We start from the raw sequence: 15,058 nt of genomic DNA, 5'->3' as shown, positions 1-15,058 counted from the left end.
TGAGCTGTGTCAGTGTATGTTCCCACTGTGCCCTGCCAGAATCTGCAGCCTCAATCAGGTCTGTGTTCTCAGGGCCTGGGCCAGTTGGACTCCAGAAATTTGATTTCTGTCGTGGTTTGTGCTGCTCACACCAGGACCTGCAGCCCTGTGGAGCCTGGCTTTGCTCAGACACTGAGGTCATGATGAGTTTTTAACCTATTTTAAAATTTGGAGGCCTCAGAGAGTAACGTCCCATGCAGTTGTGATTGGGATTTGTGCTCCTTGCCCTGACAATATTATGGCCTGTGTTATTTCACTTTAATTCCTGCACTTGGCTTTTTCCTGAAGGCTGTGATGGGCCAGCAGAGACTCCAGGACAAAACTCCATTTCTCCTCCTCTTGTGGAGGAGGATTGAGATGTGAGAGCTGAATGGAACCTCCAGGACAAACTGGAAATACACCGAAAAACTTTAAAAACAACCCATGCAATTCTGCAAAGTCAGATTTTTTTCTGAAGAAAACTCCTCTTCAGCAATTCCCGGTGAATTTGGGGAAGGTTTTGCTGCTGCTCAGGGTTCAGGCACAACAACAGTGCAAATTGCAAAGTGAAGTGCCAAAACCAGTCTGGCCTGTGCAGGTCACTGGAGTAGACAGAGCTCTTGCCTGAAAGCATTTGTAATCTAAAACCCCAGTGCTATTCCCACTGGAGGCAATGACAAAACTCCATGTGATTGCAAACGGAACAGGATTAGACCCTAACTAAATAAAAGGAGCTTTTTTTTTTTTTCTTTCTTTCTTTTTTTTTTTTTTTAGAGTCACCAGATACTCCTTCCCCACGACAAATTCAAACAGCTTTTGTTCAGGAGTCCAAGAACTGAGTTTAGTCTGGGAAACAAAACAAAACAAAAAAAGAATAAAAGCACAACTTCTTTCCTCACTTTCAAGCAGGTTTGGAAAGACAAGATTTGAAAGAGAATTCCCATCTGTTATTGGAGCATTTAATCATTCTCTAAAAGCCAGCCCAGTTTTATTTTCTCTGGGGAGCGAGCAGCATTAGCTGAGGCATAAAGCAAACTCCACCAAGTGTAGAAAAAACTCACCCTGATGTCCTGTTTGACAAACTGACCTGCGGGTCACAACCTGAGTTTATTGATCCGTGGGGCCTTGTCTGGGTGCCGGGCATGTTTTCTGGACTTTGGTTTCAGCTGCATTCCTCACTTCTCAAAGAGGGGGGTGTGGATTTCTGCTAGGAGTAACCACTGGGAAGGAAGTAATGTTCATTAAGTGTGCAGGCAGTGCAGGACGAAGCATGCTCAGTGAAAAGCCTTCGCTCCCCTGCCTGTCAAGCCCCAGGTTTGAACTCTTTCCAGAACACCGGATTTACTTTTCAGGAAGGAACACTACCTGCCTGGGCTGCCTTTTTTATTTTTTTTTAATTTTTTTTTTAATTATTTTTATCCCTTCCCTCCTCCTCCTCCTTGGAGTGCAAACAATGTTCTTTTTGATGCTTTCCTGCCAGTGGGAATCTCGCCCTGGAGAAGGAGACAAAACTTTGGTACCTGTGAGGAAACGAAGACTGCGTAGGTCAGTACGAGGGGGGCGCAGAGGAACTGTGCCAGCAAAGCTTTTGTGGCTTCTCAACTGCCCTCTTTATGCTCTCCTCTATCCCTTTCCATCTTCAGCACAGCTGAACTTTTTTCTTTTTTTTTTTCTTTTTTTTTTTTTTTTCTTTTTTTTTTTTTTTTAGGGGGGGGTGGTGTGGTGGGAAGAAAAAAAAAATAAATAAAAAGTTCAGCATTTCTCTCTTCTTGTTCGTTCTCTCTGCTTGTTCCTTCTCTCTGTTGAAGGTAAATTTGGTTTTGAGTGAAAACAGCCTGAATTTGTTGAGAGCTGAGCTTAAACTTCTGCAAAGTTGATATAGAAGAGAGATTTGTTTCCTTTACTTTTTCTTCTCTTTTCTTCTTTTTTTCCCCTCTGAATGCAATGCTGGGCTTGCAGCGTGTGCTTTAAACTCCTGTCCCCCCTTTCTCTCCCCGCCCTCTGCTCAGAGCTGAAAATGAGACTCGTTCTTGAATAATAAACTCTGTGTTATCAAGCAAATCTTGTGGCTTGTTCATGTGATTGTTCCCAGTCCCAGCAGCATCGATGGTTTTTTTTTTTTTCTTTTTAATACATTTTCCAGTTCTTTCTGGAAAAGGAATTGCAAAACTGTTAACAGAGAGGTGAGAGAAAGCAATTCTACTTGAGAACTAAATTTTAACTTGGTGGCTGAATTTTTAAGCTTTTCTGTTTTTAAGTGCTCACTACTTTTTTTTTTGCTTTAAAAAAGCATATTTAGAACTCCTGTCTCTCAAAGATTCAAAATATTCTTAACCTTAGAATGGGAAAAAGAGAATTTTTCTTCTTTTTGTGAGACTTTGTGCTGCCTAATGGAGATTTTTTTTCTGAACACAGGCCAAACGGCCAAGAAACAAAATGACCACTGAATAAGAAGTGAAATGGACTTAAATAATTAGGAACTGCCTGTGGTTAATGATTGTTTGAAGTGGGTCAGAAACATTTGGTGGCTTCTGGTGTTCAGTTTTGTCCTGGGATATACTTGGGATGAGTTATGTGGCTTCTCAAAAGTTGAGATTTCAGTTTGTGTGTTTGAGGAGTGGGTGCAGACTGGGATATTTGAGTTTTAGAAACTGCAGAAGCGACTTAAACCCATGCAAATGTGAAATCCTTGTGTAGAAAAGCTGTTTATTGATTATTTGGTGGTTCTAAACTGGGAATTATCCCATGTAGAGGATCTGATAAGGAAAATAAAAAAGGAAAGCAGGTATGATGAATAACTCCTAGCTGGGGGATTAGGGGTGGAAAATATCTTTGCAAACTCCATGATTTTTGGTAGAAAAGCTGTGCACAGCCCCCTGTGTGCAGAGGGGAGAGGAGGAGTGGCTTTGGCTGGATCTCCTGGGGGATCCCACTGGGATTACCTGCCCCAGGAGGGATGGGGGGCAGCCAGGCCAGGCGGGAGCAATCTGCAAACACCCCAAGCTGGAGCTCTCTGATCTCCTCTCACCTTCACCCCCTGAGATCCAAGGGAGGTTTTTTGATCAGGGAAAGCTGGGGAAATGTCTTTGCCTTTTGATTTTGGGGGCCTGGTGGGGCTGGTGGTGCTGCAGATGGACACGGTGTGGCCACAGGGGTCTCTCTCTCCCCCCCTGGACATTCCAGCCCTCCATTTCCTGGGAAATGGGGAGGGTCTTCTGCCAGGCACTTTGCGTATTTATGGCAGGGAAAAAAAAAAAAAAAAAAAAAAAAAAAGGCTTGTGCTTTGAGAGATGAATAAACCCGGGCTGCAAAGCTGCACATCCTGGTCTGAGCTTTGAACAGGGACTTTTGGTGCCTGAGATTTATCCCAGGCCCAGGGGCTGTGGAAAGGCAAAGCATTGTCCTCACCAGGCACAAACAACATGGCCTCCCCATTGTTCCTCTGCAGGTACCCAAATTGCACAAATCCAGCTTTGCAGAAACACACTTCATATGTAAAATTATAGTTCAGAATAGGAAATATTTGGGATTGATTAATTTTCCTCCCCAGGGTTGAAATTTTGCAGTTTGTTGGTTTGCAAAAGTTGGAATTGGAAAACAACTCTTTGTCCACAGAGACCAGACTTTCACCTGTCATGTGGAATATTCAGATCCCCCATTGTTCCTCTGCAGGTACCCAAATTGCACAAATCCAGTTTTGTAGAAACCTCATTCATGTGTAAAATTATAGCTCAGGACAGGAAATATTTGTGATTATTTGAATTCTCTACCTAGAGTTGAAATTTTGCAGTTTGTAGGTTTGCAAAAGTTGGAAGTGGAAACAACTCTTGGTTCACAGAGACCAGACTTTCACCTGTGGTGTGGAATACTCAGGTCCCCCATTGTTCCTCTGCAGGTACCCAAATTGCACAAATCCAGCTTTGTAGAAACCCACTTCATGTGCGAAATTATAGTTCAGAACAGGAAATATTTTTTGATTATTTAAATTCTCTACCTAGGGCTGAAATTTTGCAGTTTGTAGGAAAACAACTCTTGGTCCATGGAGACCAGACTTTCACCTGTGGTGTGGAATACTCAGGTCCCCCATTGTTCCTTTGCAAATGTCCAAGTTACACAAATCCAACTTTGTAGAAACCCACTTCATGTGCGAAATTATAGTTCAGAACAGGAAATATTTTGTGATTATTTAAATTCTCTACCTAGGGCTGAAATTTTGCAGTTTGTAGGAAAACAACTCTTCGTCCATGGAGACCAGACTTTCACCTGTGGTGTGGAATATTCAGCTCCATTAAATGAGGATCAGCCAGATTTTGGCCAATAAACCATTTAATCTCCTGTCCTTCTTTTTTTTCATCCTTAAAGACAGAAACATTTCTTCCTCCACCCACCCAGGTATTCCCAAGGCAAGTCTGCTCCTGTTCGTTGGGTGCATTTAAATCCTTTTTTATTTCTAAACCACAGGAGGGGAATTCCACAGTTCCTGGAAAGGCCCAGGTCTTTCTAAGGTTTCATTTACCATTTCTAAGCTTTCATTTACCTCCAGAGTGGAGCAAACCATTGCAAATGTGCTTAACCTCATTTTCTCTCTTCCATTTTTGTGCTGAATCCCATTTTTTTGAATGATTTGAACAGAGGGGAAAAAACCTTAATGTGTCTCCAAAGTTCCACGTAGGGTTTTTGCTCTTTGAAATGCAGATGTCTCCATGTGAACCCAGCCACAATCGAGGGGCAGAGGTGAAATTTGGATGGAGGGAGGAGGAGGAGAGGGATGGGCTGGATCCCATCCCCTGGAGCTGCTCCTGCCTTGGGATGAGCAGAGCAGGAATCTGCTGCTCTTGGAATTCTGGAGCACTTCAGGCACCTCCCAGTGCTCACAAATATTTTTTTTTTTTTTTCTGAAGATGGGGATTTCTCAGAGCATTTTGAGGATCAGGATGTCAAGGTCCATCTGGAACAGCCTGGCTCAATCCCTTGGGAAAGGAGAGGGATGAGGGAACACCCCAAAACGAGGACCCATTTCTGATGGGACATTCCTGACTTGTGTCCTAAATGTGATTTAGGAATGATCACATTCCTAAAGGGACCCTGTGGTTGTCGGGATATTCTCCAGGACTCTCCATATGGCAGAGCACAGGGAAGGGGAAAACAAGGGATGATTTATTTCTGAGGAAGCTGCACCAGGTGAGGACATGGAATCTCTCTGGAGGAGGCATTCAAAACTCTAATTTTTTCACGTCTGGCGCAGAAATGTAAGGGGAAAGCTGCAAATGGTGCCTGAGGCAGTGTTTGAGGTGTCTGAGGCAGAAATGTGCATTATCATCACCCTCTCCTCTTTGGGAAGAGCAGCACAGCTCACTGGAGGCTCCTCTGCCTGAGGTTTGCCCAGGACCAGGAGCCTCAAACCCTCCTGGGAACACCCAGAATGTGCCTCTTGTCCCATCCTCCCCATCCCCAGGACCAGCACATGGAAGTTGCTGCAGGGAACGAGCCATGGAGGAGTTGGAAACCTCTTCACAAATTCATAATTAAACCTTTTCCCTCCAGGTGTTGAATTTACCCTGATTTTTCCTAAAAGGCAGAGAAGGATTTCAGGTGTTGCTGCATCATTTGAGCCATGGGACAGTGACAATTCCTGGTGCTAATGGTGAATTCCTCCCTTTATTTTTTTGCAGGTAGCAGTGGAAATGAAAGGAATTCTATTCCCCACCCAAGCTCTGCACAAAATGTGAGTACAAATGCAATTTATTTTGCCACAAGTGGAAGTGTGAGTGTGATCAAAGCAAGGGATACGTGTTAATGTTGTGTGGGGTTTTTTTTTAAGAAAGCAAATAGTCAAAGAGGTCAGGGGAAATGTACTTATTTGACATTTTCCTGCTGCCTTTGCAGAAACTCAGGGCTCATTTGGATTTAGATCCAGCTGCATTTGGGCCAAAGTTGTCTCTGGAGAAGCCTGGGAGGGGACAGGAGAGGAGAAAAGCTTTTAGCTCTGCCTATGGAGAAACCTCCTGGGTAGCAATTTCAGAAAACTCCTGCGGGACTGAGAAGTTTAACTCCTATTTTTAGAACTATTGTGGGAGCTTAAATCAGGCTTCAAAGCTTTTAGGAACCTGGAGAGGCAGGTGGGAAGCCCGTGGGATCTGGGAAGTGTCTGAGCAGGTTCTGAGAGTTAAAACTTAACTCACCATGGGGACATCAGCAAAACCCACTTGACTCCTGCATCCATCTCCCCACACCCAAACCCTTATAAATCCTCTATCTGGGACTGACACGCAGAAATTCTGAATACAGCCTGAGAGTTTGAGGCTCTCAGTGATTTTGATTTCAGACCACGAATTAAAATAATAAATGCAACACGTATTTCAGTGTCTCGTCGTGCAGTTCACCAAAGTTCAGGGGAGTTTGTTTTGTTTGAGGCAAACCCTTGGAGAGAGCTGCAAAACCTTCAGCTGAATTTCAGGGCAGAAAAAAAGTTTTTTTTAGAGTTGCAACCTGGGCCAGAGTTCAGCATGCGGATCCCCCTTTCCCCGGGCAGAGGCGCAAAGAAATGGAACTTTCTGCATCGAGATGCAAATTCCCCATAGAAATGGGGCTTTTCTGAGCTGCTCTGGGGGTTCAGGTGGTTGAAAAAAAAACCAGAAAAAAAACGAGCTTTGTGCTGGCGAGGCAGCAGGGCCCAAAGTGCCTTTGTGTGGGGATGTGTAAAGCCCTCAATGCGTCTTTCTTTCTGCTTCAGCTGTTCGAGACTCCCATCTTCTCTATTGATTTTACCCAGAGCTCTGCCTGCCCTTGAAGGTGTGACCTGTACCTCGGGCTAATTTATTTCTGTCATGGCTGCAGAATATTTTGAGAGGGCAGCAGGGGTAGGGGAAAGGGAGAACAATGAATTCAACGTGGAATATAAATCCCAAGGCTGGAGCCCCCCATAGACATTCCAGCACACAGCCCATTCTCCCTCTTGGATTAAAAAGGGAAAAAAAAAAATAGAAAAAAGGCAAAAAAAAAGGCATTTGTATAACTAATCAGGTGAGCCATTGTGGGTAATCCCTTTGGTCACACACGCTGGCATGGATATTAAAATTTGCTGGGCTTCTAAACCACTTACAATGACATCTTAGTTTGTGAACCTGCCTGGAAAAAAAAAAAAAAAAAAAAAAAAAAAAAAAAAAAAAAAAAAAAAAAGCCTCACCTTGATGGCCTGGGAGTGTTTGTGGAGCTGAGCACTGGGAATTTGTGTTGTGGATGGGCAAAAGGTTTGGTTTTGTGCTGGAAACTCATTTTGGTGGATTATTTTATTTTATTTTATTTTATTTTATTTTATTTTATTTTATTCAGCTTTTCCTCCTGTCCCATCAACAGTTGCATTTCCCCAGGGAATAAATAACTTGTTGCTCCCTGGGAGAAAAGCTGAGTGTCCTGGAGGAGAACTGGGACAGCTGAATTTAGTGAAATTTCAACAACTTTGGCTTAAATTCAAAGTTTATGGTTAAATATGGTCACTTCCTGTAGGATTTTTGGGTTTGAGTGGCTCTGTGCCCCACAGCCAAAAAATGTTCTGTCCTTTTACCCCAAAATTTTGTGCAGAAAAATTTTGGTAGAGGGCAAAAAGCAGAGCAGAAGTGTCAGTTCAGAGTAGAAATGTGAATAAAAAGAAGTTTTAGGATTTATGGAAGGAGTGCAGGGATATAATAAGAAATTAAATGGTATTTTTTTTTTTTTTTTGCACCTCCACTTTCCTCATAGGTACATACATATGATCTCTCTCTATATCAAATCAATATATTGATTATTCCCAGGGAAGGAAGCAGCCAGGGCTGGGCACTCCAGCTGCAGCCCCCTGGTATCTTGGCATCTTTGTGTTTATGTTTTATCCCCCTCTTCACTTGGCCCCCAAGAGCAATAAAATCAACCAAGATCCGGCCTTTTCAGAGCCCTGGCAGGGAGGGGATGAGGGGCAGCTCCAGCACAGAAAACACCCTGGGTGCTGCTCTGAAGGATTTTTTTTTTGGACTTCTAAGCAAAACCTGAAATAAAGAGGGAGAAATATTAATCCTGAACTGATAAATGGCACCAGCCCAGGGCTGGGGGTTCAACACTCAAACTCCAATTCTGGCTAAAAATCACCCTTTTTTTTTTTTTTTTTTTTTTTTTTTTTTTTTTTTTTTTTTTTTTTTTTTTGTTTGTTTTTGTTTTGTTTTGTTTTGTTTTGTTTTTGGGAAAAAAAGTTGCTCAAAATGTTATTTCCCTGATTTTTTTCCTCCAGGAATTTTTTTAGTTCAGGTGGGACAATAAAAGGCACTTCACGAGCTGGAGTTGAACCTGAAATTCTCAGAGTTTCTCCCTCTCTTGTGTCAACTTTACCAAAATGTGTTTTGATTGTGAATTGGCATTTGCAGCTTTTTTGTGATTTTTGTGATTTCCTCCCTGAAATCCAGGTTTTGGCAGAGGTTTTCCAGCTCCTGCTGCAGAGGATGGTGTGGGACAGGGGGAAAGTTTCTGCTCTTGGCTCCTCCTGAGCCTCAGTTTCATCTCCACATCATCCCAGCCTTTCATTTAATGGATATTTTCCTCCTGTGTCCACTGGGAAGCTTTGGAAGTTCAGAAAGGAAAAAAAAATTTAGAATAATTAATTAGAAATAATTAATTAGAAATAAAATACTTAATAGAAAATTAATAAAATAATAATAAAAATAGAATAAAAAATAAAAATAATTAAAAAAATTAAAAATGAAAAAAATAATAAAAAATAGAATAATTAATAATTAGAATAATTGAACTCCTCAGTGGAGTTTCCTTGCTGTTCTGGAGGTTTTTGGGATTTTTTTTTTCCTCTTTTTCTGGGTGTTCTGGAAAGGTGTTTGAGTGCTCAGGTGAACCCCAGAGTCAGGGAGGGGAGAAAGGAGCCCCAGGGCTGGTGGCAGGGACAGAGAGTGGCAGCACATCAAAACCCTCTAGAAAAGATGTCTAAAGTGTACTGGGGGGATTTTTAGGACTGAAAAACATCCCAGTAATGCAGCTGAGAGTTTAGCAATGAATATCTTATAAACTAAAACCATAATTTTTTTTTACACTTTTTTTTTAAACTTTTTTTTTTTGGTAGCGAAACGAAGGAAAAAAAAAAATACCCAAATCTGGGTGTGAGAGGGATGCAAAATCATTTAATAATATAATAAATATAGTATATTTATAATAAATGCAAAATTATTTAATAATTTAATAGCTGAGGATGCCCCTCATGTGCCTCCCCAGATGTGCAGCCCCAAATGTCTGTTCTGGAGGCTGATTGTGGAATATTTGCCTTTAGAGCCGGGAGCAAAGGGAGCATTGATCCCTTTCTGGAGTGGCTGTGCCTGTGCTGGAGACAATTCAACACCAGAGCTGGAAAAGGAGCATTTTTGCACCTCCAGGTGTGGGGATTGTCTGCACTGGGGTGGGCAGAGGTTAATTTTTATGCAGCTGGGGATTCTCAGATAAAAGTGCATTAAAAGTGCCCTTTGTGGTCACTCTTGTTCTTGGTGAAAATGATTTCGTGTAAACTCGATCTGATTCCAAACTAAATTTAGTGAAACCAAACTCAAGCCACTCTGATTGTGAATTGTGAAGTTTGAACAAGGTTTTACACAATGCTCAACTCACCTCAAAATTAATTTACTTTGATTATCCTGAGTGCTCTGGTGCACTCAAAGTCCACTTTTGATTTTATCATTCGCTCCTTGAAGTATTTGGGTTTTTTTGCCTTTCAGACTCCAAGATAATGTGCTAATTTCAGCTTTCACAAGGAAAAAATAATAATAAAAAAAAGTTGTTGCAGAGAACATCTTTGAGAACATGAACCCCAAAGGTGTCAGTGTCTGAATTCAGGTAATTTTAGGTTAATTTTAAAGGTGTTCTTGCTTTCAGAAGTTCAGATTTGTAAATGCTGGGGTTTACTCTGTGCCCTGGAGGGAGTGATGGAATTTTAGTTGGGAATCTGGAAAGTCGAGCTCGTGGCTGGGCACTGGATTGTCCCACACAAGGAGAGGAAAGAGCCTGGCTGAGGGACATCCATGGATGGGACAAAGCCCATGGAATGACAGGATGGGCTTGGGGGGACCTTAAAGCTCATCCTGCCATGGCAGGGACCTCCCACTGTCCCAGGGACACTCCCCCATCCCAGGCTGCCCCAACCCCAATGCCCAGCCTGGCCTTGGCACTGCCAGGGATCCAGGGGCAGCCACAGCCAGGGTCTCCCCACCCTCCAGCCAGGAATTCCTTCCCACTATCCCAATATTCCTTCCCCCTTCCCACTATCCCAATATTCCTTCCCACTATCCCAATATTCCTTCCCCCTTCCCAATATCCCAATATTCCTTCCCAATATCCCAATATCCCTTCCCCCTTCCCAATATCCCAATATCCCTTCCCAAAATCCCATCTAACCCTGGCACCGGGAGCCATTCCCTGTGTCCTGTCCCTCCATCCCTTTTCCCAGTCCCTCTCCACCCTGGGGGCTCCCAGGACAGGGTGATGAGAATTCCTCATCTGCAATTAAACCCCAGAAATGTGAAAACCCCTGTGATAGGCACCCAAAATTTTGCTGTTCCTCTGTTTAGGAGTGTTGACATTCCCCAAACCTTTGATAATGATAATTTTTATAGAGATTGGGGCCGAGAAAAGCAGGAACCTGGTGGGGTTTGTTTTATTTTATTTTATTTTATTTTATTTTATTTTATTTTATTTTAATTTAATTTAATTTATTTTTTTCCCTTGTGCTGCTGTAATTTTTTGGGGGGCAAGTGATTGAAGAGCTCTGCGTGTCTCAGCTCCCTCACCTGTCAGAGAGGGAATTACTTCACAGGGGGACTGGAAATATCATTATAATGATCCTTGGGATGTGCTTTCATATGCTGGGAAGGAGAGTGGGAGCGTTCACATGTACCAGAGAAAAAGGGGAAAAAAATAAAAAAAAAGTAGGTTAGGCCTGTCTGAGCTTGTCATGCTTCTCCTGTGTCAGCAAACTCGGGGAGACAAGAGAAAGGAGAGGAAGAGAGATCAAAAGAATACATTAAATTAAAAGGTAAACAGGGGAAGTTGAAGTTAAAGCAGCGAGGAGGGAGCTGCACATTCATCTGGATTCTCCAGTGTGGGCTGAGATCGTGGACAGGGATAAAAACCCCAAGGAAATCCCTGTGTGGGGACAAACTGCGGGTGCTCTGCCTGTGCAGGGAATTTGGGGGGATTTCCCCCCCTGGTGATGGAGAAAGCAGAGCCCTGGCAGAGCTGAGATGCTCAGAGTGGGACTGAGATGCTCAGAGTGGGAAAATCCCCAGGGTTTTGTGGCCCATTTTGTGATGGCAGCAAAGGAAAAGGGTTGTCACACCTGGGGCTGGTCACTGGCAGGGAGGAGAGGCAAAATCTGTCTATAAATCTGTTTTTTATGTCCTCCCAGCTCTTGCCAAACTGAGTTTTAGGGACTTCCCAAAGCACAGGCTGCACCTGGAGCAGCTAAGCTGAATTTAATGTTGAATTTGAGCTAATCCAAGTGTCCATGGTGGGCAGGGCTTGGACAAACCTGGCCTGGGCATGAGATGAGCTTTAAAGTCCTTTCCAACCCAAACCATCCCAGAATTCTGTGAGCAGACAGAGCTGTGCTTATGTTCTATTCACTTTAATCTGCCCTGTGTGCTCGTGAAATAGGCCAAGGAAGCTTTAAATGCAGATCTATATGGTAAATTTTCCATATAAAGTAGACAGAGGAGGAGGAGAACAAAAAGCACACTGGGGGGGAAATTCCTGCCAGTCAATAGATGGAGGGTTAGTTATATTTTTACAGAATGATGGGTCAAACACCAGGCTGCCAACAGCAATCATACCTCTTGTAATCTCCTTTAACTGCATCCAGTCAGAAAAGATGAAAAATTGTTTTTGTGCCTTTGAAGGATGGAAATATCTTTTTCCCATTCCCGCCCTGACCTGTTTTACTGTGAGAGATTCTGGATCCACTCAGCTAAATCATCATAAGCAGAGTGTGATGGAAACAAATTGCACCATGAAACTTGTCCTAAAATTCTCCTTCTCCACCTTCAGCAGCTGGGGAGGTTTGGGGGGCTTTTTTTAAGAAGAAAAAGTGTTTGATTTACATCCTGATCCATCTGTGGCAAGGCTTGGAGGGCAGATTTGGGTGGTGTAATCTTATTTTTGCACAGGGTGAGGCTGTTGGGCTGCGTGTCCCATCGAGGGCAGCCTTTCCTTTAGGGGAACCAGCAGTTTTCTCCAGGAGGGGAATGAGTTTTGAAAAATAATCCAGATAAATAAGAGTGGTGGGATGGAGTAGAAATATCTGGGAAAACACAAAGGGGAAGATTCAGCCAGTTGAAGTGGTGACACAGAGGTGACACAGACCCAAAATTAGGGTGACAAAGCCCCAAAATCAGGGTGACATTGAGGTGACACAGACCCAAAATCAGGGTGACACAGCCCAAAATCAGGGTGACATTGAGGTGACACAGACCCAAAATTAGGGTGACAAAGCCCCAAAGTCAGGGTGACACAGAGGTGACACAGCCTCAAAATCAGGGTGACACTGAGATAACAAACACAGCCCAAAATCAGGGTGACACTGAGGTGACACAGCCCCAAAATCAAGGTGAGACTGAGGTGACACAGCCCAAAATCAGGGTGACACAACCCCAAAGTCAGTGTGACACAGAGATGACACAACCCAAAATCAGGGTGAGACATAGGTAACACAGCCCAAAATCAAGGTGACACTGAGGTAACACCTCTTCATCTTTCAAACCTTGCAAAAAGAGGTTATTTTAGATTAAATAAAACCCTTTTGGGGAGGTGTGGAACAGCCATCCAAGTGCCTGAGGACTCTCTGTGTGATTTTTGTGCATTAGACTCACAGGAGGGATTATCTGGGAGGGCAGGTGGTGGCAGGACAAGGGGGAGCAGCTCCAAACTGACAGAAAATAGGTTGGGATTGGACATCCAGGAAGGAATTCTGCTCTGTGAAGGTGCTGAGGCCCTGGCAGAGGGTGCCCAGAGAAGTTCTGGATACCCAAAACATCCAAAACCAGGTTGGAGCTCCCTGGAATGATGAAAAGTGTCCCTGGAAGATTCCATGGCCTGACGATGTGACCCCAGAGGCTGCAGACTGAGTTTGTGATAAAATATTTCCCCCAGGGCTGTTACCAAGCACTGGAGCCACCTTTAACCCAAACTAAACTCTTGTGGTGCTGATGCAGAGCAGGTTTTTTTTGATGGAAAATCCACTTGCATGGTTTTAATTGCATGGAGAATAAATTGCAATAATTCTGGTGGGTTTTCAGGGCAGAGTAACCCAGAACCAGCTTAGGGTTCCTCAGCAGGGTAAGCAAATCTCAGGTGGGGTTTGTAACTCTTGCTTTGGGATTTAATGCAAATCTGAGTTATTACAGAGAAGAATATTTAGCTTTTAATTCAGAACTGCACGTGGCAAGTGAATGGTGTCTACTGCAGAGAAAAATTGGGGTTTTGAGGCACTCCCCAAACCTCTTCACCTTTTGATGCCATTCCTCAGAGTCAGCTCAGCCGGGTGATTTAGTGAAGCCATAAAACAGGAGCCATCTCTGGTATTTACAGACTTGTTTTCGTGCTTCCCTGATGGTGCTTAAATCTCCTCACCCCTCGTGCCACCTTCTGAGGGTGTCAGAGCATCCCCACTTCCCCAGCCTGGTCCTTGTTGCTCTTTAAATCCTAATTTATTTTATTTTTTCTTGCTTTTTTTTTTTGCAAACCCAACAGCAGCCACATTCCCTTTTCCCCTGAGCAGAGAGGAAGGCTGGCCACTGGCCAATTCATTTAAACCTCTGGAATAATAGTTTTCTCTCTAATGAATAGTCTGGGCTTTAAATCTCTCCATTCAAGGGTGGTGGCACTCCTGGAGCTGACAGGTACTTATGAGACACTGAGGAAAGGTCATTTGTTGGGTGTTACTTTCATTGATCTGTCCAGAAAATCCTCCTGGTCACTCCTCTGTGCTCCTTGAAGGCAATAAAAAGAGGCCAAAAAAAGGAAAAAAAAAGAAAAAAAAAAAGAAAAAAGAAGAAAAAAAAAAAAAAAAAGGCAGAAAATTCATTAATTTTCTCATATTTGCTTCAGAAGCCACAAATAACCCATTTTTCAGTCAGCAGTTTCCTATTTTAAACGTCACAGAATTCAGTCTCACAGCTGGCATCACCTTATCCTGATCAGGGAAACTGAGGCACGGAGCAGGGGGATTATTTTATCCCCCCTGGACATCAGGTGTTAATCCTGGGCTGGGACCTGGGCGCTCCTTGGAGGAGCACCACCCTTGGGAGATTTATTGCTCATTTCATCCCTTTCCCCCCGTCCCCATAAATCAAACGTTTCTTCCCCAAGCTGGAGCTTAATGAACCTAAAAGCAATCTGAGGGAGCAGCACAAAACCCTGGCTGTGCTGGGGCCCTGGTCCATTTACAAACGAGAACCGAGAGAGTCTGTAAAGTTATTTTTACTGTAACTCGAGTTTACTTTCCACAGGAGTTGCCAGAGCCATATTTCAAGGCCTGGCTTCTCGAAGCCCAGGAGAATAAAGTGACTTTGACATCTCTTGAGCCGGGCTGGGAGGGAATGGCTCCTACCTGGATTAATGATGGGGCTCCACGGGCTTTCCCAGCCTTAATGATTCTCTTCTTTCATCTCCTTGCAGTGGGCAAGAACAGGCTTGTTTTCAAATCTCACCCTTTTTTTCTCTAATTCTGAATTTTTCTGTGCAAAATTTTAGTGTTTGGAGGAGATGAACATGATCAGTGTTTGTGCAGGACTCTCAGCGTGCTGTGGAAACCTTCTTGGGGATGTGGAGCTCCAGCTCAAAGGTCACTGGAGTTTCTTCCTGAAAAGCTGAATTTGTGAGAGAAGAGGGTGGGTGAACTGTTAAAAAATAGAATTAAACATGAATAAATAAATCCTTTATCAGGACAGGTAGCAGAGAGACCACAGCAGAGAGCTCTGGGGATCCTGGGAGAGGATGGATGTGGAGATTGGGGTGGGAAAAAGGG

The 15,058-nt window shown here is 43.5% G+C and overlaps 1 long non-coding RNA gene across 1 annotated transcript in view; it reads left to right on the top strand.

The window, feature by feature from the left end:
• The first annotated feature begins 1,220 nt into the window (after nt 1-1,220).
• LOC310918940 overlaps nt 1,221-15,058 on the top strand; it is a 69,177-nt gene continuing 55,339 nt past the window's right edge. Inside the window, exons 1-2 of the long non-coding RNA XR_014591758.1 lie at nt 1,221-1,563; nt 5,691-5,743. This is a non-coding gene — a long non-coding RNA (uncharacterized lncRNA). The remainder of the gene's footprint in view (nt 1,564-5,690; nt 5,744-15,058) is intronic.

The sequence above is a fragment of the Zosterops lateralis genome, assembly GCF_965231275.1.
Source record: "Zosterops lateralis genome assembly, chromosome: 25".
NCBI lineage: Eukaryota > Metazoa > Chordata > Aves > Passeriformes > Zosteropidae > Zosterops > Zosterops lateralis.
The sequence above is the reverse complement of the archived record's forward strand: the minus strand, read 5'-3'. Positions and strand labels throughout refer to the sequence as shown.